The sequence below is a fragment of the Coturnix japonica genome, chromosome 4 (assembly GCF_054131305.1).
Source record: "Coturnix japonica strain WE chromosome 4, WE-NBRP24, whole genome shotgun sequence".
Classification (NCBI taxonomy): domain Eukaryota; kingdom Metazoa; phylum Chordata; class Aves; order Galliformes; family Phasianidae; genus Coturnix; species Coturnix japonica.
In genome coordinates, this window is record NC_140666.1 from 14702969 (window position 1) to 14730239 (window position 27271).

The following is a 27271-nucleotide window of genomic DNA, read 5'->3' on the forward strand; positions in this document are numbered from 1 at the left end:
AATTTACTTTTGAATTGGACTCTTCCAGAGAACACCCTACTACTGCTTTTGATTCATTAGTGTACTACTGGCTTTCTAACTTAATCACTTTAGTTAGGCCATTTTCCTGGTGAGTGCTAGTTGTGCTTTTTAGGACTTTTAGTGGGTATATTCCTTTTTTTAGAAGTTAAATTCACTAAAAAAGGAGCAAGGCCAAAGATATATATACATATATATATATATATATATATATATATATTTGTTTGCTACATTCAATGTATTTGTCACCTTGTCTAAGCAAAGCAAATCTTGGAAATAGTTTTGTGAATTTCCTTGAGTGCTACAAATTTATTCAAGTGCAGAGTTTCAAAATTTCATATGTTTTATTGAATTTCTGCAGGTCTTCCTTTCATTTTCCCTTTTGAGAGAAGTCAATGTACAGAGAGTACACATAGAAAGAAATTTCAGCTTGACACAGAATTTAAATAAACTTAATCCAAATTCTGAGCATTTGGAGTGGGAGAGATAGAGAGAAAAACCCCTAATAAAAGTCAGTGGTTAATTTCTTAACCCCTGGTTGCTTTCTACCAATCCAGTTCTGTAGGAAAAAATGTAAAGCAGCAAGGAAAAAAAAAAAAAAAAAAAAAAAAGGCAACTGCCTAAAGATTCACTTCAGAGCTTTTTGTGTTTTCTGCCTTTTGCTTCCTTTGCAGTTGACAGAACCTCCTTACTGTTTCAATTACCCCAGGCCAGGGCACTCTCTTTCCATAGACCGTTTCCATCTGAATGCCTTTTGGCTTTTATTCAAGTCTCCATCCATCATGGCCTCATTCTGAAAAATTTTAAAGAAAGCAGCTCTGATGAAAACTCTGGAGATACAAGACAGCTTTCAGGCCTGCATATACTGGCTGGAAAAAGGACAAATGGAGAAAGAGACTTTTGAGAGTATACAATGACTTTATATTCAGTAGGAAGCTACAAATACTCAAGGGCCAAGCTCATTTGGTCTGTCCTTGAGCAAAAAGATGGCTCAAAAAAACTTTTGTATGTTCCTTTTTTATATTTTTTAGAAGCCATTGTGGCCTCCACTAATACAACATCCTCAAAGACTGTAGCCTCTGAGTTAAACTTCTAACTAGTCATAGCAATGTGTTCTCACCATGCTCCTGTTAAGTATTCTGGGGAATCAAGATGGTGTACTGCTTATCTGGCAGTTCTCATCTATCCTGATGAATTTCTTGCAGGGGCCATACTGATGTGTCTTCATTGGCCATATAATATAAACTCTGCTCCAAAAGTACTGCTTCCTATTGTACTATATTGGTTCACAATATCAAAGGCAGATGTTGGTGCAGGTTGGACTTATCTACCAATATTCCATTACATTTTGTTGCTGTGAAACAGATGGCAGCAGAGGAACAGTCTCTCCAAAATAAATTGGAGGCATTACTTTCAGAGCAACTTATGTAAATGTTCCAGTGAAATGAAGATTTAATTAACAAAAAAATAAAAATAAAAATAAAAATAAAAATTGAGAAGTAAATACCTTCAGGACTTAATGATTCATGAATTTCAGTTTTGCCTCTCATTCCTGTAACTGGATTTCTATTTGCCATTTTCAGTTGCATTTCTTTCCTACATGTGTTTGAAGAAACCTTCAGCACAAAAAGAAAGGAATTGAATTTCAGGGTACTTTTACACTAAGGAAACCCCTGGCTAGAGATTCCATGTAAAAACTTCCTTATTACATGTTTTTTACTCTCTTTATCATCTGAGGAACAACAAATAAACACAATACAGGGAAGAGAAACTGACTTTTAAATTGTAAGGCTTATGTAAATAGTTTTTTGATGATGAATAAAGGAGGAGATAGATTTGTCCAAACTCAATATCACGATAAACACTTTATTGTCCTATAGTTTTGGGATGGTCTTGGGATAGTTTTGGGTGAGCTTGCCCAAAAATGTCTTGATGTCTGATACAAAGCTTTGTGGAGAAATACAGTTGAAACTGTGGTATTTGCATAAAGGACTTCGAGCTTACATTTCTTTTTATTTTCCAGTTTCATGACAGTGTTTGTCACGACCACATGAACATATTTGCCTGATTAGTAAGATGACTGTAATTTTATATAATTGAACCTTGGATTCATTGAAAAGATCAGTGCACCATAAATCTCACAGTAACAACATGGCAAACAATAATTCTGCACCATCTAAAAATGGCAAAAAGTTACAACAACTGTTAAAGTGTCTGTCTTCAAGGCTCTGTAAAGGTATTGTAAGGACAGCGGGAGAAAAAAAACACTTGGTCCAGAAAGCATTCAGATAAAACCAAGTCTTATCTTTTCTGTTGCACGGAGAAAAACAATTTAACAATTGTGAAGCTTCTCTTCCCTCAAGGATCTTGCAGCCTGCTCACTCAAATCCTGCCCTTAGATGCTGTTCTGCTCTCCATTTTATTCTCTCTAGTACCACTTAAAAACAGGTGAACATGGACCAGGAAGCTGAGAACATAAACCTTTTCTAGAAACTGCAGCTGAAAAAGAAGAGCAGGAAGGGAGTTGGGGAACTCAAGTGCTGAAATGCTCTTGCAGCCTTTTATTTCACTCACACATAGCTGTATCCTGCACAGATGGGAACAGGAAACAAATTATTGGTCAGATTCTATCCTAGTGATTTTCTTTTTCTTAGTTAAGCTCACAACTGGTAAAACATCCTTTTTTTTTTTTTTTTTCTTTTTCTTTTTTTTCCCCTTCCTTTTGGTTTGTTACTTAAATTGAACTCTTTTTTTTTTTTTTTTTAAATATCTTTTACATTTCTGTTTAATATCTTTTACTTTATTAAATAAAAATTTTGAAGATTTAAGTTAAAAACTGGAATCAAATATTATTTGTAGACATAAGCAAGTAGTTACAGCAGAACTAAGCAAATGAGCATGTAATGTAAAGTAAGACCTGCAGCTATGAAGCTACATATGTGATTTCAATCTTGGAGGAGCCACCAAACTGGACAGATTGTACTGATTTTATAACACTCAGCCTACTAAGGGTTCCTTTATTTTCATCAACAATGGTATCCATTACCTTAATTTCTGGAAGCAGTGCAAATGTTTGCTCCAAAAGGTATATATGTATATAATGTATACTGTCTTGTGAACCACAAACAGTTAGCAAATATGTTTTGTTCCATACTTTGTTATCTTTATAAAGCTGTACTGTATAAAGTGGTCATCTAGGTCAAAGAGAGAGGGACAATGTGAGATAATTGAAAGAGTAGTAAATACAAGTTATTACTTAAAAGGCTCATGTAATTACCAAGGGTGGGGATGGAACGGAACAGTGTCATCAGGGGTAAAAAGAATAAGTAATGGAAAGGTGTTGTTGTTTTTTGTTTGTTTGTTTGAATTAGAAAATAGATCTGGGGTTAAAGATAATATTAAAGATAATATTTTAAATAACTTGTGCAAAGAATAACAGTTGTGTCAGGATTTGAAATAAAGATTGTTTCCAGTCCTTGTGAAACAAAGGTTAGCAGCTATAAATTAGGAGGATGAGAGGAAATGTTTACTAAAGTGCATCATGTGTAGCCATCAAGCCTAAATTACTTAAATCCTGTAGTCATAGAACCGTGTGTAGTCCCAGACCACAAATATTAGTATCAGTACTAACAAGAAAAGGGTCAAACCAAAAAATTAAGGTTACAAAATTTCAGTATGAGATAAAGTAAAAATCATAATCTGGGAATAATAATGTATCAGTATTAATATTTATTCTAGGTAAGGAATTATTCAGTTTGAACTTTAAATAAGGCTGGTTATTCCAATACTGATTCTAACATTACTTGTCTATTTTGGTGGAAGATGTCCTTTGAAGCCTTCGTTTTTGTATTTGTTTGATCCGACACACATTCAGACATGGTCAAAACTCTCAAAGAGTGTCAGTATCATAATGTCTGTATTTCTCCAGCTACATTCCAATTGGAAGCTCTCATTATGTTCATTAACATTGCATATTGCAGAATTACTTCAAAACTGACTCCCTCAGAAAAGATAAGTTCAAGTTGCTAGTGGGAAAAATGAAGTACTGGGTTGTTACTGAGCAATTAATTTTTACTGGAGCCATATACTCCAATTGCTGGAGCTACATACAGAATTTTCAGTGAAGTTTTCAAATGATACAACATTTGTAAGGTTGAAAATGATGAGAAGGATTAGATACTGACGCAGAGCAAGCTATAATTCCCCGTGATGACCTAACTGCTCAGTAGCAGCCATGCAAGCGGAGCATATTCTGTGCATGAGCCCATCATCCCTCAGGGCAAAAGTCAGAACTGCATTATCTCTTCCTCCCTTCTTCCAGTGCATCTGGTCTTAAGAATGACCTGGAGCACTTAATTAAGAGGCCACAATTGAATACTGAAATACATAGTGATATGCATTTCAAAATGAAGACCACACACTGTGCTTACAAAGTTGGAGCTCCTATGTTGAAATACAGTCAGTTAAAAACAGTTTTAATGGTCACTGCAATTAGTCGCATACTATTTAAATTCATTTCAGAGTTGACTCAAGAAATGCACGCCAAAAATGAACAAGCCAAAGAAAGAGAGAACCTTTCTAATTAAAAGATTCTGCATTTATTTACCTAGCTGTTCTAAAAGTACCATGGTTCAAAAGGAATGTCAAACTAATCAAGTGGGAATAAAGAAAATTCAGGAAACATATCCAGAATTTGGAAAATCAAGCCCTTTGTCATAAACAGTTTTCTGATAAAAGATGAAGTTGAAAGAAGACTTTCTTTTCAGAAGTGCTTATATACGATTGCATTCAGAGAGTGTGATGCACACAAGTTCATTCTATTCAAAGACCAGTAACACATTAAATAAATATATTGCTTAAACAGGATTATGGTTTCATAGCAGTCTGACAGATGATGCAGAAATCCAACTTATCATTCAGAATTTCTGATGTAGTAGAACAGCTTTTTAAGATGTGTCATATTTAATTCAATTATCAGAAGAAATCTTCAGCCTATGTGCACTGAGGGATCATGCTATATCTTTCAGGTGGTCTACTGCACATTTCTGGGACATTTAGCAATATTCTTTTTACTCTAAATACACTCGTAAAACTTAGCTTGACATAACTGTAGCATTTATCAGTCAGTCTCATGCTTTGGAGCTTCATTTAGTCACTGACCAATCATTAATACTGGTTTAGCCTTCTTCAGGTTTATTGCTTTGCCATGAATTGCTGGATCTTTCTCCCTTCTGAAGGGAGTTAGTTAGGGTTGGTTTTTTTCTTGTTTTTGGTTGGTTGGTTTTTGTTTTCCAGATGTGGATAAGGTGATAAACTGTGGGTTTTGAAGGGTATTAGAATTACTGTTCACCTTGGATCAGAGTAGAGCAAGCCTTTCTTCAGCATCTTCTTGGTAAGATATATGTATTCTGTTCCTTAAACTCTTCAACACAAGGCCCATTTTCCAATTTGGGAATTTCTCTTCTTGTTCATTATGTGGTAGGGCACAGCAGCTAGATCATCTGAGTTTCGGAGCAGGTTTCCTGCCATCGGGGAGGTTTTGGTTATCAGTTGCCTAGTAGGTTTTTTTTCTGTTCTCACTGTCAGCATTTTTTTGAGAGCTCTTTTTTTAGGATTCAGATATGTTTTTTTTAAATAATCAGACTAGATGTTTGTTAGAAGGAAATGAAATGACAAAGAAAGACACAGAATGTACAGGTGATTAACTTCCAAGGTCTAAAGGTCTGGCTGAGAACATTTAGCTAATAACTGTGTTTCAGTTAGGTGCACAGTCTACTTAACTCATATGGAAGTGATCTCTAGTCAGTGTATGTTCTCTCCAGAGGACAGTTCAGCCCACCTATTTTAGGAAGGAATTAATTATCTTCTAGTAATTGATGATGGAATAAATTGATATTGTAGAATTAGACTACACTCCTTACTTTCAGTTGACTAAAATTAGATGAACTTGATAAAAGAGACTAATAATATGTAATAATATTTTTTTCTAATTGAAATTTCATTAACTTAATATGTGTCTACAAACAAGTGATACATAGCCTAAATATCTTCATACTATCTGGTTTACTTTTCAAGAATTGCTGTTACTGCAATCATATCATAAAATTACCAGTTGCCACATAATTTTGACCATACAGGCAACCATTACAGTATCTGTATATATTAAATACAAAAATAAAAATGAGTTTGGTGGGGAACATTACTCATAAATGTTTCCTTTAGCATATACATTTTTCCTACAGATCTTTATATTTTATGGTACTAAACAATATTTTAGTAAGCTGATATAAGGAGGTATGTGAAAATCTCTGTTGCTAAAGGAATTAATGTAGCTTTCACTTCTTTATAGTGATGTACTATCTGTGAGCTGCCTGAATGTGATGTAAGATATCCCCTACCAGAGAAGTTAACAATCATCACATTATTAGCCAAATTTCTGTCTGTTCCAAAACATGATGGTTTTGCTACAGCTGCCTAATATTGTTTCATTACTCTCACTAATGAATTTTTGTACTAAGCATTTACTGTTGAATTGTTATTTGGATATAGCAAACAAGGGGTAAACTCTGATTGCACAATATCACTCTGTCTGTTACCTCCTTGTTTTCAGGTCCCATGGGCGTATAGGTTGAGTATTCACTTGAGCTTTCCCATCTTTTCAGCTCCCTCCTATCATCAGAGTTAAAATAACTGTACTCCAACGCTATGCTTGAACTTCCTGTTAAAAACAAAACAAAACAAAACAAAAAACAACAAAAAACATTTAAAAGTAACTGCTAGGAAGGATAGGAAGGAAGAACTAACTTAGTGGATGTCAGAGGTCCCTTGACAGTGCTAAACTTTAATGGAAAATAAGCTGCCTGTATTTTTCCATGCTGAGAGGGTTACCTATTTTGTCTGCTCAGACTGACAGGTCTGAAAATGAATGACTTTTCCTCAGTCATGATGGATACCTTTTCTAGACATATTGTAGCATAATGGACAAATAACTTCTCTTAAAGACTTGTCATATAATTTGAAGGGGAAAAAAAATTGTGCCCCAGAGACAGACATTTCTATCTATATCCTCTGGGAATAATGAGACCTTAGAACAGAGTCTAAGGCTAAGAGTTGGTTCAAAATACCGTGATGTGATGTGCCCTTATCTTCTTTTACAGATAAGACGGGCAGACTTTCTTGCACAAAAAATCAAAGAGCAGGCCGTAAAATCACAGGAAATACTTATTAAAAATCCCTACAAATGAAATTTCTTCTTTCCTTTGAAAAATATGTCTTCCAGAAATACTTCTTTTTTCCTCTGCTTTCTCCTTGATGACCAACATCACATAACCTGCAGTGACCACAGATGAATCCCATCTGAATACTGAAAATCTAAATCTTCAAATTAAGTTTCCAATATTTGTGTCATTAGCAAGCTACCTTGAAAAGTCAACCATTTGCTGAGTAAGAATAAGAACAGAGAATTAGAGATCACTGAATCCCTTACACTACCATGCATAACAGAGGTATAATGAGGACAAAGAGTGCTTTGCAAAGTATTTTCTTGATCTACTCCCTTCTCTCAAGCCCTTATAAGGTCCTTGGGCTTGTCTCGTAAGCAGCTGATATGTATGCTGTGATCCTTAAAGTGTTTGTGAAGAAAAGGTGGTGCTGGGTCTAGGGCCTCCCCTTTTCTTCCCGTGCCTCCTATGGCCCTTCTGAGTTCCATACTGGGATGTGCACTCATACTGCAGTGACCCTACAGCCACAGGGCCATTCACTCATGCACAAAGTATTATCTGTGTACTCTCTGGCCCTGACATACAAGCTAGGAGATAGTTCCAGCTCAACTAAAAAGGTGGGCTGCACACCTGTGAGATTTTCCCATGTGTAGGAGGAGTCTGCCCCAAGCTACTGGGTGAGGTCCAATCAACAGGGGCAAAGAAGACACTTCCTATAAGACAAGGAGCTGAAGGGCCACACAGAGAAGCTTTGGATGTTGCTTGAACTGTTCCTGAAGAAAATTCTGGCACAAAGAGGAAATGTGAGTAGCTGGGATAGGGTAGACCTGCAGATTTGGAATAATTAGTAATGTCATGATTGTATTTGGGAAACGTGTTCACCTTAGGCCAGAGAACATCATTATAACTCTGTAAAATAGCAGTACTTTTAATTTCCTTCAGCTACAACTGATTAGTCTATTATTATCACAAGAGGTACACTGGTTGCTATAGAAGTTTCTGTGTTGGTATCAAATCTGTTTTTCCCTTCAGGTCATAATGTCAATCAGTGCTAAAGAGAAAGAAGTGACTGACTGACTGATCAATGAATATGCATGGATCCAAACAATAAAGCAGCTCCTGATGGACTCTGAGGTACTGTTCTTCAAATCTCTTACAAAGGAGTTGTCCCTGCATGCAGAAAGTCCTGCTGAGGAAGGATGGGAGAGTTACCATTGGGTGTGTTTTAAATGCTGCAGTCCTAAAAACTTTGATGCTTTTCAAAGAGAATAGACAAACTTAATAAACTGGTTAAAGAATGATAAAAACAGACTCAGAAAAGATATCAAAGAGAAACTAAAAGAAAAAGTTGTATATATAGACTAGCATTTGTCAAATACTATTCCATAAATCAAATATTAATCGTAACAAAGGATGTAGCTTGTTTAAAATCTGCATATTAAAACATAGGGAATATTATACTATAAAGTGAGTAATCATTATTTGGATTTAAGATCCTTGTGCATGACAATCCATCAGTATCCTTATTTGCTTTACAAATTGCTATGTGGAACTGATTAATAGTGTTTTGTTCATTAGCAAGAGAGTCCTAGTTATTTCTAACATTCTCAAGGTTTCGGTTTTGCTTATGAATAGTCCCTTGTATTTTAAGAATGCAGTAGAATTGCTGTTTGATGTTTCTCTTAAGTGCAGTAAAAGTCATCCTCTGTGGGCTATGGATAGAGAGGTGTCTGCAGCTAAGTGAATTGAAAGGTCAGCAGTTCTATACAGACGGACACAAAGTTCTAAATCATTATTCAGTTGGCAAGTACTTTGCAGTATCAAGAAAAGTCAGCTAAGATCACAGAAAGATTTTAAAATGTGAAAAGAACATCAACATTTTTTGTTGTTTGCTTTTGCTGGTGGTGGTGGTTTTTCTTTTAAATGACATCTCATTTAGAAAGTTGCTTAAAATTAAATACTTGGTTTGAAGGTAAAAAGATACAGCTAAAAACAGTTTCATTTGACTCAAAATAGTATCTGTTGTTTGTTTTAAGCAAAATAGAAAAAGATTGACCCAGAATTGATTAAAAAAAAAAACGTAGACTCTCAGCAAGATAAAAATTAATATCATTTTTTTCACAGATCTAGTGAAGTACTTCTTAATATTATGTATTAAAATACAAGCTGTATGCGAGATTGTATTACAAAATCCCCATTGCTATTTATGAGGAAAAATACTGTTTACAGACTGAAAGCATTTAATGTGTCATTTCACTGCAGGATATATGATTGTTATTTAATGGAAAAAAATGTCTCTGATGAACAGATGTTAATAAAATAGATTAGTCCATTTACATTTAAGTATAGATCAGCTTTCCAGGGTCAGCTGATAATTTGTATAAGATATGAGTGATCGTATCACAGAATGCTATATTCTGTGTTTGATTTGACTCACAGGCTTTTACAGCTTTTCACAGGAAAAAGAAAAGGAAAAAGGTTATATTTTATTGTACATGCTTCTCGCACTATTTGGCCAACTTGTCTCTTCATTTCAATGAAAGTATTGCCTAACAAGAAACATTGATTGTGAATGGATTACACACAACATATTCAAGCCATGGTTACCTATGATGTATAAATCCTTGAATGTATAAATCTTCATAGAGTATATTTTCTATTGGGTTAGCTGAGATGCAGGAAAGATAAGGCCAGAATTTTCAAGTTTTGCTGCCCAGTTGCAGAAAAAGACTAGGGATGGGTACCTGGAGCACTGCAAGTGCATGGTAATAGTGGAACTCAAGTACTTCATTTAAAAGCTATTTGAAGGTTTATAAAACTTAGTACTAAGTGTCTCCAGAAAGGGATACATTGAGAATTAGAGCTCCTAAATTTCAGCTTTTATTGTTGCTTCTGAGATTACAGTGGAATTGCAGTCCACAAATTAAATTGTTGACCACAGCTCTCATTAAAAGTCAATATTTATGTAAATTACTGTATTTGAGGATCTGAGAAACTGAAGCATTTCTCTATACACAGGAAAAGGAAATGACTATTTCTATGGCATAAGCATCAATATTTTAACAGCACTACTGTGGCAAAGTACCTCAATTATAACTTCAATATCTTATTGTTTGTAAATCCATGAAAACAAACACAATTTTCTTCTTTTTTTCATTGTAAAGCTGAAAAAGAGATTCTTATGAAAGTAAACATGAGTTTTGAGCTTAAATAAATATTTACACAATAAATTATTCTCAGCTTTTAGTAGCTAAAATATTTTAAAAATGCAAACCAATTCTGATGGAGGACCAAAAAAAAAAAAAACCCAACAACTGAATGTGGTTGCTTTGGTAACAGATTGCCCTTCTCTGCGTGTGTAGGCATGCATGAATATGAGACATATCTCTATATAGCTCATAGCTAGCTGCATATTTGTACATGTCCATTTGCATGTGCATCATTTCCTTTCTCACATTCCTTCACATATCACCCATGGATATATCCCCCATTCTTCCTTTTAAACTTTATTAATCATCTTCGTAAATAGAATACTTTCCTTGAGTGACATTTTTATGTTAAAATTATACTATGTTTGATTTGAAAAGCAACCTAATTAAGGTAGGCTTCCTGTAAGCTATTTAAGTCTCACCTCCCAGTGGAATCACAAAACATTTAGAAAAATAATGAATTGCATCTTATATAATCTTTATTGCTACTTTTTAAAATGAATAGTATATTTGGTTTGGGTTGAAATAACATATCCCTAAGGTACAATTCGTTTCCACAAATTGGATTGGTCCCTCACATACGAGATTATTAAGCATGAAGAAGAAAGTTATTGGGTTCTCAGTGCCCCCTAGGAATAGTACATATTTTCCTTCACATCTAAGCTTTAAATGTAACCTGATTCTAGACAAAGCTGGTAAACAGTATGATGCAATTTCTTGGGATTACATATTAATTTTCTTTTTTCTTTTTTAATTTTTTTTTCTTTTTTTGAAAAAAAAAATTCTCTTTTCTTTTGAATTGGCTAAAGTTCGTGACTGATAATGTATAGATCAAAGTAAAACACAAAGAGCAAAGATGCTAAGTATGTGTAAGGGAAACTGTTGATCACAGCCTGAACCTATAACTATCTGAGGCGAGTGATGAGTCAGCTGTGGGAGCACAGCTGAAGGTAATTCAGCTGAGCTCCCAGAAAGGGTGGAGCTTGGTTCCAACTCTCCTAGATCCCATTTAAGGGCTGACCACCACTAAGGTAGCATCTCTTTCTGGAGATTGCTCTTTTGTGGAGTTCTTGTGGTGAGCCTCAATATTGAAGCGTACCCATCTTGGCTGAAGGCCTCAGAGTTGGTGAGTCTTTTCCTTAGGTACCCTCTGGCTGTCTATTTACAGCTATGCATAAGTATACTTGTATTATTCCAAATATACAGTATGGTTTGTTACTTTTTAAGTATTGGATGTACTTTTAGTTCTCTTTTTGGGTTTTCCTATCTTCGAGTTGATTAGAAAAGTGTTTGATTTACTCTTTTAAAGAATGGCTTAGTTATTATTTCTGGAGAAAAAAAAAAATCTCCTCTGGGAAATTACTGAATAATATGTTAAGTGATGAATAATGGAAAATTATTTGTAATTAACAGAACAAAAAGTTGTTTTGTTTTTTTTTTCTGAAAATCACTGCCTAAGTCACTCATTCAGTTCTCAGTGTGTTCCCTTTATAATTACATTATCTTCATGTAAAATGATAAATTATTATTTAGAGGTATACCTCTGTTCCAGTGTACTTTAATAGGGTGGAAAAAGCAAATATTACTGCTAAGAACAATTCCACTCCAAGTTAAACTAAACACAACTGTTTAGTATTAATAGTAAAACTAGTACATTCAAAAGCAAATCATGAAGTATCTCCTGTCATCTGACAATTCTGCTGAAGGATGTTTATAGTTGAGGTAGTGAAAAGACAATATGGTAGTTTTTAAGTGGTTGGTAACTATATCTAAAAGCCTCATTGAGCTGAAACTATAGAAGTAAATAGTATTGAAACAAACGTGAAAATGAAAGTATTAATTCCTTAAATTAAAAAAAAAAGAGAATTTTCAGATGTTATTGTAAAATTTCTGTGTTTCTAGTTTTCCAAGTTATATCAGCTTGTGTTTTGCTACTACTGAACCTGAATTTGGGTAGTGAGCTGTTTATCTAGTTTTAAGTACTTAAGTACTTTAAGTAGGTTATCCCAGATTTATTTTCACCAACCTAAAAAAAAAAAAAAGCTTTTATTTAATTCTGAGAAAGATTTCTAGACTTCTGGTTCAGATTGTCCAAACGAGCACTTTTGCATAACATCAAAATGAAGTCTCATGATTCTTTTTTTTTCCACTGCTTATATTTGGACAAGCCCAGTGCAAAGCAAATAGCTAGAACTTTAAAACCTGCTGTACTGTAGCCTTACTTAATACTAGCTTGAATGACACAAGTGTTAAAAGCTGGGATGATCAAGAATACCTACAATCTTATTTTGTTCCTGCTTTCTTATACAGGAAGAAGAGTTTTAAATAGACAAATGAGGTAAAGGTACTATTATAACCTCATTAGGAATTTTATTATCCTAACAAATGAGTTGTAATAGAAGTTGATGTTAGTCTTTTCTTTTCTGGAATAAATTGGTGACAGGTGGGCAGTTGGGCTGGGTGATCTTGAAGGTCTTTTCCAAATTTAGTGATTCTGATTCTATATTGCAAACTGTGTTCCTGTAAGGGAAGGTATAAACTTACTAAACTTCCTTCAAGGAAAAGATATGCTGAAAGATAGAGAGCTAGAAATGATTTGGGAGGCCAAGGCTCAACTGCTTGCTCTTTTATCTGCTCTGTAGACTTTGAATGAGTCAGCTGGAAGGAGGGATTACTCTCACAAAGGTGGAAGTGTGAAGAGATCAAGCTCCTAAATCTGCCAAGAGAAATGAACTTAGCTAGCTACTGTTTGGAGAAGAAAACTTACAGTAGTATTCTAGTTCTTCAACTGACAACACAAAAGGAACAAGAATATTAAAAAGCAAGTTTGATTTTTGAGGTAAAATATCATCTCCTTGATAGATATAAGCATTATTACCTCCTGGTCAGACTTTATGTATTTGCCTATTTTGTACATACTAATATATTTAAATAGGTACTTTGTTTCTATTTAATATATTAAACTCAGCTATAGTATGTATGCACATAAAATATACAGCAGGATGAATTGTACCACTTTCTGTGCTTGAATAAAGATTTGCTTTGCAGAAAAGTTGACAGTTTCATATGATTAGGAACTCAGTGCTCCCTAGAAACTTCTAGCATTCAACCCAGCTACAGCTGGCACTAATTTAAGGCATCTCATATTTACATCTGACTGTGGAATGGAAGTGTGGAGGGTCTGTTGTTTTGGAGGTTTTTTGGTCCTTAGGATTCCCAGGAAACCTTCTCAGGTGCGATAGAACAGCAGTGTTGTAGGGTATTTCTTCATGAGCATTTTCTGAAATACTGCGATAAGGCTGTTGCAAACTCTATGCCCTTCTGACTTAGTGAGAAGTAGAAAGCATCTCCATGACAAAATGTGGGATTTCCAGCTTGATGTTTTTTTCATGTGCTGTAAGTGGGTATATTCAGAGAGCTTATTCCTTTAAGAGAGAGCCTTGGGACCTGATGCATCTCCTCTAAATCCTTCTCATTATTTCTATAAGTCTGAGGTAGTTTTGCTACAGTACTACCATCCTAATGCTATTGGAAGCTCTTCTGCTCCAGATGAGGCTAACTAGGTTATAGACCGAGAGCTTATTTTTCTAAAATGAGGATCCCGTATGCTTGCTACTTGTTATCTAGTATGCATGAGCTCATCTCTCACTCTGTTTGGCTTGCTTTTGATAAGAAGGCTGTTGGCATCATCTTGCTGGACTGTTTGAATTTTCATGATATGGACCTTGCTTCTAGGCAGACTTTTTACATGTTTTCTCACTTGCGAATTTTTTGGTTTAAATTTGGGACAGAATAAGGCAAGTAGTCTTAAAAACATGTGGTGATGGTATAAAGTAATCTGCAGTTTTATTTGAAGTTCAAGTTCTTGATTTAATAATGTTTCATTGTTTTTTCTCTGAGTTGATTCATCTTTGGTAGGTGCCTGCTTTTCACAGTTGTTTAGTTCAATTGCTAAGTCATGACCTGAAACAGTGATTGAGCACCTGGTGGGAAGGCAGGGCCAAGCCAGGGGAACTCAGCTGCATGTGGAGAACCTGAGTGATTGGAAGGTGTGGAGCCAGGATCCACCCTTTCCCAGACTTCATTTAAGGGATAGCAGTGGAGGTGAGGTCACTCTCTGCTGAAGGACTTTACAAGTTAAACTGTTTTTCCTTTTGTTTCTGTACCTATGGTGGCTTCGTTTGGGGTTATTCTCCTTTGCTGTAGCCTAGGATTGTGCTACTCTGCTATTATTGTTATACTTTCCATCACTTTATAGCACTACAGTTGTCATTAGCTGTTAATTCAACTTCTGTACTGCTGTGTCATTCCTGTATCTTTGTGCTGTAAAATTGCTGGCCATGTCAACCCATATCTGGAATAGTGAGATGTGCAAAGAGCATCTTTGGTGTTGTTCAAGAAACACTGTAAAACCATAAATAAACAAAAGGGAAGAAAAATAAGCAGAAGAAATATTTCTTGTTTTTTTTCTTTTTTGTTGTTTGTTTGTTTGTTTGTTTGTTTTCAGTGTAATGTTACTGTCAAATAACCCAGTCATCCCAGAACCTTGATGATGTGGGGGAGAGAGACAAAGCCATGGATGCCATGGACATTGCGGCCCTGGAACGTGTTCAGAGAAGGGCTACAAAGCTGGTGAGAGGTCTGGAGCATAGGCCTTACGAGGAGCAGCTGTGGGAGCTAGGATTGTTCAGCCTGAAGGAGGCTCAGGTGAGACCTTATAGCTCTCTATAACTTCCTGAAGGGGGGTTGTAGTGAGCTGGGGGTTGGCCTCTTCTCTCGTGTAATCAGTGACAGAACTAGAGGGAATGGTTTTAAGCTGCACCAGGGGGGATTCAGGCTGGACATTAGGAAGTATTACCTTTTCGGAAAGGGTAGTCAGGCATTGGAATTCACTGCCCAGGGAGGTGGTGGAGTCACTGACCATGGGAGTGTTAAGAAATGTTTGGATGTGGTGTTGAGGAATATGGTTTAGCTGGTCAGGCAGTGGCTGACTGTTGGGACCATTTTTGCTATCAGAGCATGTGGTCATGTGCTCTTCTTCCTGTTTTCCAGCAAATTGCAGGGCTGTGTGGCAACTGGGAGTTTGGGTCAGTGTTCTCTTGCCCATTGTAGCTCCCTCCTGCACCAGGGGCAGGGTCAATCTGGAATAGCACAAGCATTTTTATTTGCTTGCTTAAGCTCCTTACAGTCCCTCTGTACATGACCAGGCTCCCCACAATTGTAACACTTAATTCTTTGAGCTGTCCCTGCATCAAATCAGGCTAATCAGTATCACCCAGTAATAGTGGATCTTTCCTGTACTGCTCAAAAGCACTGTGGTACACTATAGGAAAAACCTTTTTTCCTGCATTCTTCAAATTAACATCATCAGTGATGTGGATAGAGCAGAGGGTGGGAATGGCACAGCCAGCATTGGAGGCAGAAAGTAGGACAGGATCACGGAGGGGTCGGGGAGTCAGAAGTTCTCCGCAGCCTGGAGGGGTGGATGAGCTGCAGATCGAATCCAGGCAGGAGCTGTTTTTTGTACCAAGAAGCAGCAGTGAAGTTGGGAAGGAGGACAATAGGGAACAGTCAGAATTGTTGTATTTGTTTAAGTCCTTCCATTATTTGGTGTCAAACAGACAAAAGTTTAGCAGCTGTTCTGTCTTTAGCAATAGAAGCCTCCCTGAATTTTTGTCCCAAAGCTCCCCATCAAGAGAGAACCCAGTTTTCAGGAATTCAGAAACACTTTTACTGCAACCTGGAAAGAAATCCATAAGGCATCTCATTCTGTGTTAATTTGTAAACAATGAGAAAAAAGCCTTCAACTTTTGTATACTCTGATACGTTGATTTTGAATGATTGCTAAAATTTGTGCAGCAAATGCTTTTAGAGTGCTCACAATCATGCTTTTGATCTAGTAGATGATTAATGGTCGTACAACTTTATGAAGTTGCATGTCAGATAGAACCTGTATTAGTGGGCAAATGTGCCAGAATGTGTTGGCGGTGGATGCAATAGGGAGTGCCAGCAGAGCATCCCCTGCTTCAAAGTGCACTTTACCTTTCTCACCCATCACAGATTGTACAAAACCATGACACAGATTCTCTCCTGCTTTTATTTCTCTCAGAGTCTGAACCGTATTTTCCATTTGTAAACCATATCCATGTGGCCAGAGCCCAAGTGAAACACCTGCTTGGAAAACAGAATAAGCTGTCAAGGTTAGCTCTCTTAGCATGAGCCTTTGTCTCAAGTGATGCACAGTCATATTTTAAAAATCCTGATTAGTGGGATGAAAGATCATTCTATGATACAGGGTCATCCCTCTGCCTGGGATTTCTTTCCAGGTTTCATCTTTGCAAATTAAGAAAAGGCTAATTGATAGGCTAATAGCATCATAACGAAGCATTACTAATACATCAAAAGAACTATTCCCATAGATTCCAGCATTGGTAACATCAGATTCTGTTTAATTCACATTTGATCTGTTACTAAAATGGAAGAAGCACACAACAACCTGGATAATGCCTAATAAATCTAATTTTTGAGACTGCATATGTAACACAGGAAATTCTCCCACTATGTCACACTGCTGTAATTTGCAGTATAACAGGTTACAAAGCAATACCAATAAGTAAGAAGCACACAATCCCAGTCACTATGAAAACTGGATGCTATTTTCTGCCTTGAGATGAGGCTGAACGTATCATACTGGAACCCACATAGGGCCTGTCCTTTAGGACAGTCTTTTTTAGACACTGGACAGATCATCAGCTCAGCACCATCGGCCAGGCTTAAGAACACATCCCCTTCAAGAGTGTAAATTTTCATTATCAACCGACAATGGTCTAGCAGGTCTGTTGGAGTAGCCCCCTTAACAGATCCTGTCAACATGATAAAAACTAGAATTCACTGGACCCAAAACTGTCCACTCTCTCCAGACCCAAATCAACTGCTCTTTCCAGACCAAAACTGTCTACTCTCTCCGGATCTAAAACTGTCTGCTCTTTCCAGACCTAAACCATCTGCTCTCTCCAGACCTAAAACCATCCGCTCTTTCCAATCACAACACTATCAGACTCAACAATCGCAAATCACTTTCACACTATCACATCCATCATGTCAGGGTCACCACTTGACGTTGCTGTCAAATATCCCAGTCATCCTGGAGCCTCAACAATCTGGGGGAGAGAGACAAAGCCATGGATGTCATGGAGTCTTCTCAGAATTTACTGCTGCATCACGCAGCTTACACACCAGTACAGCTTCCATTCATGCACATATTTTTGGTCTGTGAATTCTAACTATCAAAATAATATGAAAAATAAAATGGAACCCAGAGTACTGGCTCTGCATACTAGCCCACTCTTACCTGGTTGGTGATAATGAGAAACAGTTCTTGTCTTCAGTCTGATTTGAAGACTGTTATCACTTGCCACCATGAAAGAAATGCTGTTGGGATCAGATGACTTTTATGAGAACTAAGCATACAACTGGGCTAATTGGTATTATTCAAGAAGATACTACACATACCTTTCTGAAGTTTCTCAGTTGGTTTTTAATATAAACCTAAAATGCTAGGTTCAACTCTGCAGCAACTCTGCATTTCATTTTGTCTTAGCAGTTTATGAATTTTCGCTTGGTTTCCACTGAGACTGGCAGAACTTATCCATTCAGCAGCATTTTATTATTATTTTTCACCCTTTGTACAGATGGCAAATTAAGAATAGCTTATATATCATATGACACTATTCTAAAGTTATCAGAATGCCTCTGAACCATCATAACAAGAATTTTATGTACCCTGTCTTACCTTGGCCTTTGGAGAGCTTGAATTAATGCCTACAGAAGCTCAGCACAGAAACACATGTTCACTTGCTGTAATGAATAGTAACCTGAATTCATAGAAATTACAGGGTCCTGGAAGTCTAAGGCTGGTGCTTTCTTTAACCAGTTCCACAAATAATCAAGGAATCTGATTAATTTAAATCAGTATTCTAGAGAAGAAAACTCATTCATAAATTGGTTTTGGTTAATAATATTCTTTTATATTTCCCAGCATATTCTTTTGACTTGGTAGTTGCAATGTGGGGAAAGAATACTCAGTTTTTTGCAACTCTCAAGCTTTTAAAATGTTCTGGAGCAGGAGTAAAAAGAAAATGCAAAAGAAAGGTATTAGATAAAAGCATGCCCAGGATTCAGTTCTTGTCATATTCTGGGCATGTGCCAACTAAACTGAAATAGCATGTTGCTTTCCTGGAAATATGAGACTTTGAAACATCTGAGAATTAGATGTTACAAAAGGCATTGGTTCTTTATTTTGACCTTGTCCTTGGGTGAAGTTTTAAAAATTGAATGCTATTAGCGCAGGTTTGGGGCACTGGTATTTTCCTCCACCAATAGATCCTAAGTATGGATATATTTATAAATTTGAGAAACCTTTTCAAAGGAAGCCATACACGTGTTAAGAAAGGAAGTTCTTTCTTAAAGGAAAGATGATGCTACACAATTCACCATGTAATACTTGAAAAAGTCTGTTTGTTTTATTTTAAGGCATGCATCATGAAACTCGGTGTTGTGGGAATGAATGTACCTGAGAGCCCTGTTTACTGTCATTTTAAGAAACCTGCTGTCTGTGGCTCACTGTGAAGTTTTATGTCACACTTCCTCACTATTTTTCTTTCTATTCCTGTCTCTAATGATTTCCACAGGAAACCTGATAGAAAAGAAGTACAAAGACTTTTTCTTTCCTGTTATTTTATCCACGTGTCTCACATACTCTCTTGACGCTTTGCTTGAGCTTGTCATGCTCACCACTGCTACTGTCATAAAATCTCAATAGCTCCTTATACTTCAGGTATGTCTCCAGCCTTATGGACTCATTCTTTCCATTTAGACCAGGTTAATCACAACACAGTGATTATTTCCTAATTACTTCTTAGTAAAACCAAATCTGTTGCAATTCTGCATCAATTTTATGTTAGTTATATCAGTAAAGCAATATATTCAAAACCCATCCAAGACATATGCTGCTTCCGCACATTATATTTTGCAAGAAATAGAACACATCAACCTATTCAGCACTGACGTCTCGCTAAGGTGAACAAATGACTAGTTTTTATTGCAGTCAGTGTAATGTCTAGGGTTATAGGTTGTTTTTCTTTCCTTTTGTATTATGTCCAAGGCACTAATGGCTTCATATTTTTAAGACAATTGCTAATGGTATAATGCTTTTCTTTTAATCAGTAAAAATACTGAAGTGATTGTATAGAGCACTAAGGTATGGAATGGTTAAAACCTGTGATCACCACCAGAAGCGACTCTGGGTGGCAAAAAAACTGTCACAGATTTGAAAGCATTAGAAAATGATTAGCTTTTTTGTCTGAAAAGTCTGATGTGCTATTGTTGTAGTTCTGTGCTTATTAATCTTTTTGCTTATTTGGACACTTGATATTTAAAACTGAAAATGCTCCATTTTGTAAAGCAGAAACTTTAAGTCAGAAGTGCACAGTAGAGAAGTCTGTCAACCAGGCAAGTTTCATTTTTTATTATCAAGAAGGTGGAACAACAGAAAGATAATTCAGAGACCAACACTAACCTAAACAGACTTGTCATAAGAACCAACAGTTATACTATAAACTTCTGTAGTAATAAACTACCTCATTTATCGTTATAATTTAACAGCTTATAAAAATTATGCTGAATTTAAAAAAAATGCAAATTGATGATGTAGTTAAAAGTCCACATGATTTCTACAGTTGTTACATGAATTATCACTCTTACATACAATAATGATATAAACAAGTTCACGAAGACCAGTAGTGAACCAAACTTGTGTTCCTGTGTTTCATGAAGAGAAACAATCACACTTGCTCTGGCTGAGAAGTTGAAATCTGCATCATCTGCAAAATTTTACAGTCAGACTTTTCTTTAAGTTAGTTTGTTTATTTATTTATTTTTAATTTTTGCAACCTATTTTAAAACCATAGCACTCTACTTTGTTGGCTACAGGCTGAAACATGCCAGTGTTACCAAGCTGCAAGTAACAGATGGGCACAATGCTTGTTCAGAGTAATGTGAACAGGGATGATTCCTCAGGCAAATGTAGTGCCTAATTCCCCACTGCCCCAATTCCGATCTGGGGCCAACTTCTGGTGTGAGAAACATCTGAACGATTCCCTTTCCTGTTGTGGTTTCCAACAAATTGTATCATTATGAAAATGAAATCATTGTGTCGTTATGGAGATCCAAGCTTTAAAGATTCTTATTTTACCTCAGAAAAATTTAAGGGTATAACTTCTCAATAGTTATATAACTTCTCAATAGCCTCAATATTCCTGTCTCATATATTCATTGTAGTACAGACTTAAGTAATTAAATAGTATCTTACTGTATTTTTGTCAGAAAGTAAGCATTTAGTAACATAGATCATGCCAGCAAGTTTTAGCACAAGAGATTTGATTTGCCTTCTGCAGGCTAAAACAGAGCAGAGGTGGTCAATGGCTTTTTGACATCATTAGTCCTAATTTGTGATCAGTGCTTACAAAGTTGGGCTGCTTTCTCCAGTTCTTTGGTTCTGGTCCAGCAACCCTGATACTTTGCAGCAGTTGGTGACCGTATGACAAAATGACCTCCAGAGAGGCCTGTTGTTGTCACAGCGATGGTAAGACAATGACAATTTCTAATTTTAAGCTAACATATTAAGTATTGCCAAATTCAGTGTACTCAGGAAAAATGCACTTTTTCTTCTCTTTACCTTTCTTTCTGTCCAGAAGTAAAACTAAATGATCAACAGATTACAAAAACAGCACTTGATAAATCAGAGTCCATGAATCACTTTTTGACATCAAATAAACAGTTAAGCATATGATTAAAAAAACTCAATGGGCAGTTGCCTTTTTTTATTGTTTTTTGAAGTTCAGAGTTGAAAGGGAAATTGCAGGATGCAAATTGTTTTGTTGTTGGTGGTGGGTTTTTTTGTTTTTGTTTTAAATATCACATACAAGACTGAATAATTCAAGCAATCAGATGCTTCATTACCTGTAGAATCTGACATCTTATAGCATGTTGTAAGGTAGACTGATACAAAGATGGTAACAGATATTGAAAAGGTTATTTATCGGGAAAAACTCACCAATATGGATGCCTTCACTGGAAAATACTGAGGCAATCTTCACCAGGGAGCAATCTCCAAGAGATGCTGCCTTAATAGTGGTCAGCCCTTAGATGAGGTCTAGAGGAGGTGGAGTCAAGCTCCACCCCTTCTGGGAGCACAGCTATATCACTCTCATCTTTGCTCCCACAGCTGACCCAACACTTGCCTCAGCTGATTAATCAAAGGTTCAGGCTGTGATTACCAGTTTCCCATACACATGTCATTCCAAGTGCACCTCTGGAATGCACCTTCCTGGCATGATATGGCCACACTTGAACAGTTTTCACCTCTCTTCTATGTTTTGAGTTTTATTGGATGCCCTTTTCCATATATTTAAAGTAAATGTTCAAAAGCTATGCACTTAACTATAAAGGCTAGGAACTTGGATATCTGTTCAGAACACTACTGAGCTCAAAGAATTGCAGTCCTGTTGTGTCTGAGGATATCCAGCTGCTGCTTGGTACAATTCAAAATGTGTTTACCTTGTATAGGGTACAGGATCTGCACCACCACTGCCAAAAAATAGAAAAGAAAAACCATGTTTATTAGGCAAGTGATTGTAGAATACTTTTTTTTTTTTTTTGCCCCTTCTTTTTAAACAATTATGACAACTATCCTGACCAGTCGTTACTTTTAATTTTTATTCTCTACAGTATTTTGCATTTATTGTGTTGTAGTTGAGCTTAGTCATTAAAAAAAAAAATCAACTTCCTGGTTGTGGTCTATAATCTTATATATTCAGGTGATTCCATATCACAATTCTTATCTAATATGTAGTCAAGTATTGTGTATATGTTCAAATATCTTAAGCATTCATATAAACAGCTGTCACATAATGTTAGCCTTTCCTAGAGCTTTCTGGGTGGAGGACATAGATGAGAGATGTGTACAGTCATGAAGAACTTTGGGCAGACCTGAAGCTGCTCACTACAAATGTACTATGTCTGATTTTTGCAGGGTGTACAAGAAGTAGCACTTACATTTAACATACTTCCAGGAACTCTGGAATCTGCAAATCTGTTTGTATTTTGCACAGAGGGAATGCCTGCTGTACATAGTAACTGATAGCCATGGGGAACTTGTATTATGTATTCGGAGTGATGCAAGCAAACTCTATCTTGTCTGGAGAGTTATTCAGAGATGAAAGTTGTGGAATGATCTATGGCCAATTTCTATTAAGCAGAAATACGTGAGATCTTAATTTGCTTCCTACAAAACTGTATATTGCCCTTTATTAATCGTGATTGCAAGGTAGCAGAGCAACTTCCAGTAGGCTGATGGCATTATACCTGCCATCCTCTTGTGCATTCCAACTTTAAGTTTTTTCGAAAGATGACTTTCAGATATTGCAGACATGCTTGTCTGGAAATGCCAGTATTTATCTTACTGCAGGTCATACTTCAATCCACTGTATTCATATGGTGAAATGACTGGTTTGATGAACAGGCATAAGAGGGGAACAGAACAGACATGAGATAAAGTACGTGTCATGAATATCATTAAGAACAGATTGTCTTAATTTTTCATAAAAACAATACAAAAACTATAACAGCATTGTTGTGAGGGTAGATTGTGAAGATAATGCATCTTCATTCATCACAGTCTAAAAGAGCTGCAGTGAAAGAAACAAAATCCAAATAACAAATCAAAATGTTATTGCAAATCATGAGACTGTGACGGAAGAAAAAAATACTAGAGAGGTAATAAACCAGACTGTTATTGTTTGTGCTATAAGAGCTTTCTCTAATTTCTTTAGCTAACAAACAATCCTATTTAATTACAGAAGCATTCTTCTTGATTAGAGTTGGCTAGTCCTTGTTTGTATCCTGCTGTATTTCATGAATAGATGAGCTGTGTTCTCGATCATGTGACATTCTTGGCTGAAAGTTGCTATATATTTGAATAAGCACCATTCCAAGCTATATAACATCTCTGGCTGAATCCAAGCTCTTAGTGTTTTTTCCCATTTTGAAAAAGAATATAAAAGAGGAGGATGATGTTAATGTTATTGCAGACTTCCTCTGACAAGGAGTTCCAAGTCCGCTTACATCTGATCTTGGTTAAAGAGAAGGAAATTATCAGTTGAGAATGATGTTGCTTTGCGCAGGAATAAAATAGATTTCCTAAAGCTAGGCACTTTCTAAGGAGAACTTTCGAGCTGAAAGTATATTGTCTTTGGGAAAGTCAAAGTATTCATTTGGAACCAATCAGTTATGTTTTGTGTTTTGATTGTGAAAGGTTTTTCAGGCTCAGAATATTCTCAGTGCCCTAGAAGGAATAACTGAAGAAAGATGGGATTTCAGCCTTGTCATCTGGATGAGGTGACATCATTGTATTTTTGTGTCTCTCACTGCTCACAGTGAGATCCTGGCAGTGTCAAGCAGTGTGTGCCTGTCAGTAGGGTGTCACATGTTACCAAGAAAACAATAACAGCAGAGAGCTGTAATTATTTCTTCCTAGATATTTTTTTTTCTTAAATTCAATAAAATTAATGTGCTTTTGGAAAGTGTGGTGAGAATAATATTTTCTGTACTTTAAAAGAAAAAAGAATAGATGCCATATCACAAGATTCTTTTCTCCTTTTAGAAATATTCCTCTCAGATGAAAAAGGAAAAATAGCTGAAGAAGCAATCTACAAAGCAGGTGAACAATTCACCTGAAAATTCCTATTTCAGTTGTAACAGTGTGATATGAAGTGTTTAGTGACTACACTAAATGCAATGGTAGAACTCCAAAATTTTGGTACCTGGGAGAGAGAATAAAAATCAGACATTTGAACTTGAATTTCACTGAAAAACACATTAATGAGTCTCTTCTCTTTCCAAGTGCCTGTTTTCTGGTGGTGGTGTAGTCAACAAATGTTCATCATAGAACTTATTGTGAATCGGGATAATGTTGTCACTTATTTGTTCTCGAGACATTTGTCACAATTTTAGTGACAAATTTTGGTGAGCATAGATTGGTCTGACAGCAGTGATATCACATAGAAGCTGAGAAATGTAAGCAAAGAGCCAGGCCCCACTGGGTCAGTAAACTTCAGATACTGCTGGGAAGAGAACTGTCTGGAGCCTTACAGCTATCAATGGAGACACTATTGCCTTATAACCTCAGTGAACTTAGCATCTGGATTTTGAATAGTGAGTGTCTGCTTTTTAATTCAACAGGGAGTTACACCTTTCAGATTTTTTTCCTCAACGTTTTATGCCGCTCTTAAGATCAAAATGCTCACTAAGAGGTGTATTGTAAGAATGAAAAGCTGACTATGTATTACCATTGTGCTTTAATTTCTAGACTGTAACAGAAATGAAAATAGTACTTAAGGCCATGGGGATTTGAGTCAGGTGGAATGTTAGTGTCTAGAATAAAGAAAATATTTTGTTCCCTCTGTCATTTGGGGGTGTGTGGAGGAAATAAGGAAAGTGCCTTCAGGCTAGAACATCTTTTCAGTTTCAAACAAGAAGAAAATGAAAAATAGTGAATATAAAAATAAGGGAGAAAATAAAATACCATGTCTACCAAGCTCTTGTTTTAATTAGTGATGCATACTCTCCAAGCAAGGAAATCCAAAAATGATACAGATGCATTTTGTATGTATGTGTACCACTGGATTATAAGATGTCTAACACAAAGAGATGCTTACAATATATTTAAAAATTAAGAGATCAAATATTACACTTATCTAGTTCAGCCACAATCCTATACCTTTCCAAGATCTTGTCTCACAAGCTTGGTTGTCCTAGTGATGGGTGACTCTCACTAGTCATTTTGCAGAGGACAAACCCAGGAAACAGCACATCGGTTGTACAGGATCTTAACTCAGCTCTTTGTTAGGGACGACTGTTTACTACTTGCTGAATATAGTCATTTTCATGTGTTATTTACAAAATTATCATAGTATTCTGTCCGAAAGGTCATCACATTATCAGTGATTCCAGTGAACTTTTAAGAACTTCAGTGAACTTTTTAAGTAGTCCCGTTTCTTTGTACTTATTTATTCACACAAATTTGTACTTTACTTGCCTTCAGGCTGCTTGAAAACTAACTATGGCTTTTGCTGAATTTATTTCTGAATATTTTAAAGTAAATTTCCCTTGAACAAACACTAGAAATAAAAATTCTATCCTTGTCCCAGGATAGATTTTTTTCTCTGTGGGTTGCTTCCATTTGACTTACCACTCCCTGAAGTTTTAATACGTTTTTGACAATTTTTCTAATTCTAATCTCTTTAAAACAAACAAACAAAAAAATTATTTCACTGTGATTGACAGTTGAAACTTTGCAGTTCATTGCAGAGCTGCAGGTAATTAGTCAGTCATTACCGTGTGCTTCAGTTAGATGGTAGAACTTAGTACTAGTGTCTGAGCTACCCCATCACAAGGGCATGCTAATAATGTGTCACTTGCCAATGAGTGCAAAATGAAAGCTTTTTGTTTAGCATGGTATAAGAAAAAATGAACCTTTACAGTAAGCTTTGTGTTTTAATTCTGGATGATCTCTGAAACTGCTATCAAACTGTGCTTTGACCACAGTGGGGGTGCATTTGATTAACTCCCAACAAGAAAGAATACAGTGAACAATGAGACATCAAAGATGACAGCTTTCTGACAGCATTTCTTGGGATGTGATTAATGAATGACATAAACGAGGAATGTATAATTTCCAGTATATTTAAAAAGGCTAATCAAGTATCATGAGATGAAGTTCAAAAGGGTCATTAATTGGTAAAAATAAAGATCCGCAACTTAATTATAATAAAAAGACTAGAATAAAAATGGCACATTCCAGAAAATCTTGATCCTGATTGAGTTGTTCTAAAAGCAGATCAGAAGCTGTGGGTTGAGGACAGACAAGGGCTGCAGGTAGGATCAGATCCTATTGCCATATCCCAGACATCTGTAGCGGCCAAAGCATCATGATATGGCCATCGCATGGTTAGAATTTCCAAACAGTGGCAAAAGTAAAGCTTACCAGTTTATGTGCTGCTTCCCTCCTGGCAGCTGCTGGATGCTGGTGCTCAGCTTATTCCTCATCACTCAGCCATGGGCTCTGACATAAATGAAAATGTCCTCCATGTGTGACTCGCTCCTTTTTCATGTCATATTGAGTGAGCTCCATCTAGCATGTAAGAGCTATGGCCGGTGCTAGGCAGCCTTGAATGCACCTACTTGAATTCACAGTTCTGATTTATTAAGTTTGTAAGTTTATTTTTCAAGGAGAGATCAAAGTCAGAACATTACACTGTGTAATCTGCATAAGCAAAAGGAAGTAATGGGAACCAAGGTTTGTCTGTCTTTGCAAACTACTTGGAACTGAATTGCATGCATCCATGTTTGGATGAGGCAGGAGCAATAGTTTTCTCACAAATGGTAGCCACTAGAAACCTCTTGCTTCCCCTTCTAGTAGTACAAAAATGAGGATGGTCATCAGCGTTGCAAGAGATCAGATTCAGTTCCCTCTTCTGCCTACAGGGATTGTTAAATCTCCTGGAAGAGTCCTAATTAGTGTGCTATGAAGTATTCTATGGCAGAATGCTCTTGCTCTCTCCTGATGTTATTGCATTTGGCATTAAATAAATCTTTGCTGGAGAAAAAATGCAAGGGAAAAGGGGTTAAGGTAGGAGAGAGCATGTGGGCATGACTTAATGTAATGTCTGAAAGGTTCAGACTTCTCATTCTCATAAGTACACCATT

The 27271-nt window shown here is 36.3% G+C and overlaps 1 long non-coding RNA gene across 3 annotated transcripts in view; it reads left to right on the forward strand.

The window, feature by feature from the left end:
- Positions 1-27271, forward strand: part of LOC107312749 (uncharacterized) — a 314604-nt gene that overhangs the window by 213428 nt on the left and 73905 nt on the right. For all 3 annotated transcript variants that reach the window (XR_014945150.1, XR_014945149.1, XR_014945152.1), the window contains one exon: positions 8271-8372. This is a non-coding gene — a long non-coding RNA (uncharacterized LOC107312749). The remainder of the gene's footprint in view (positions 1-8270; positions 8373-27271) is intronic.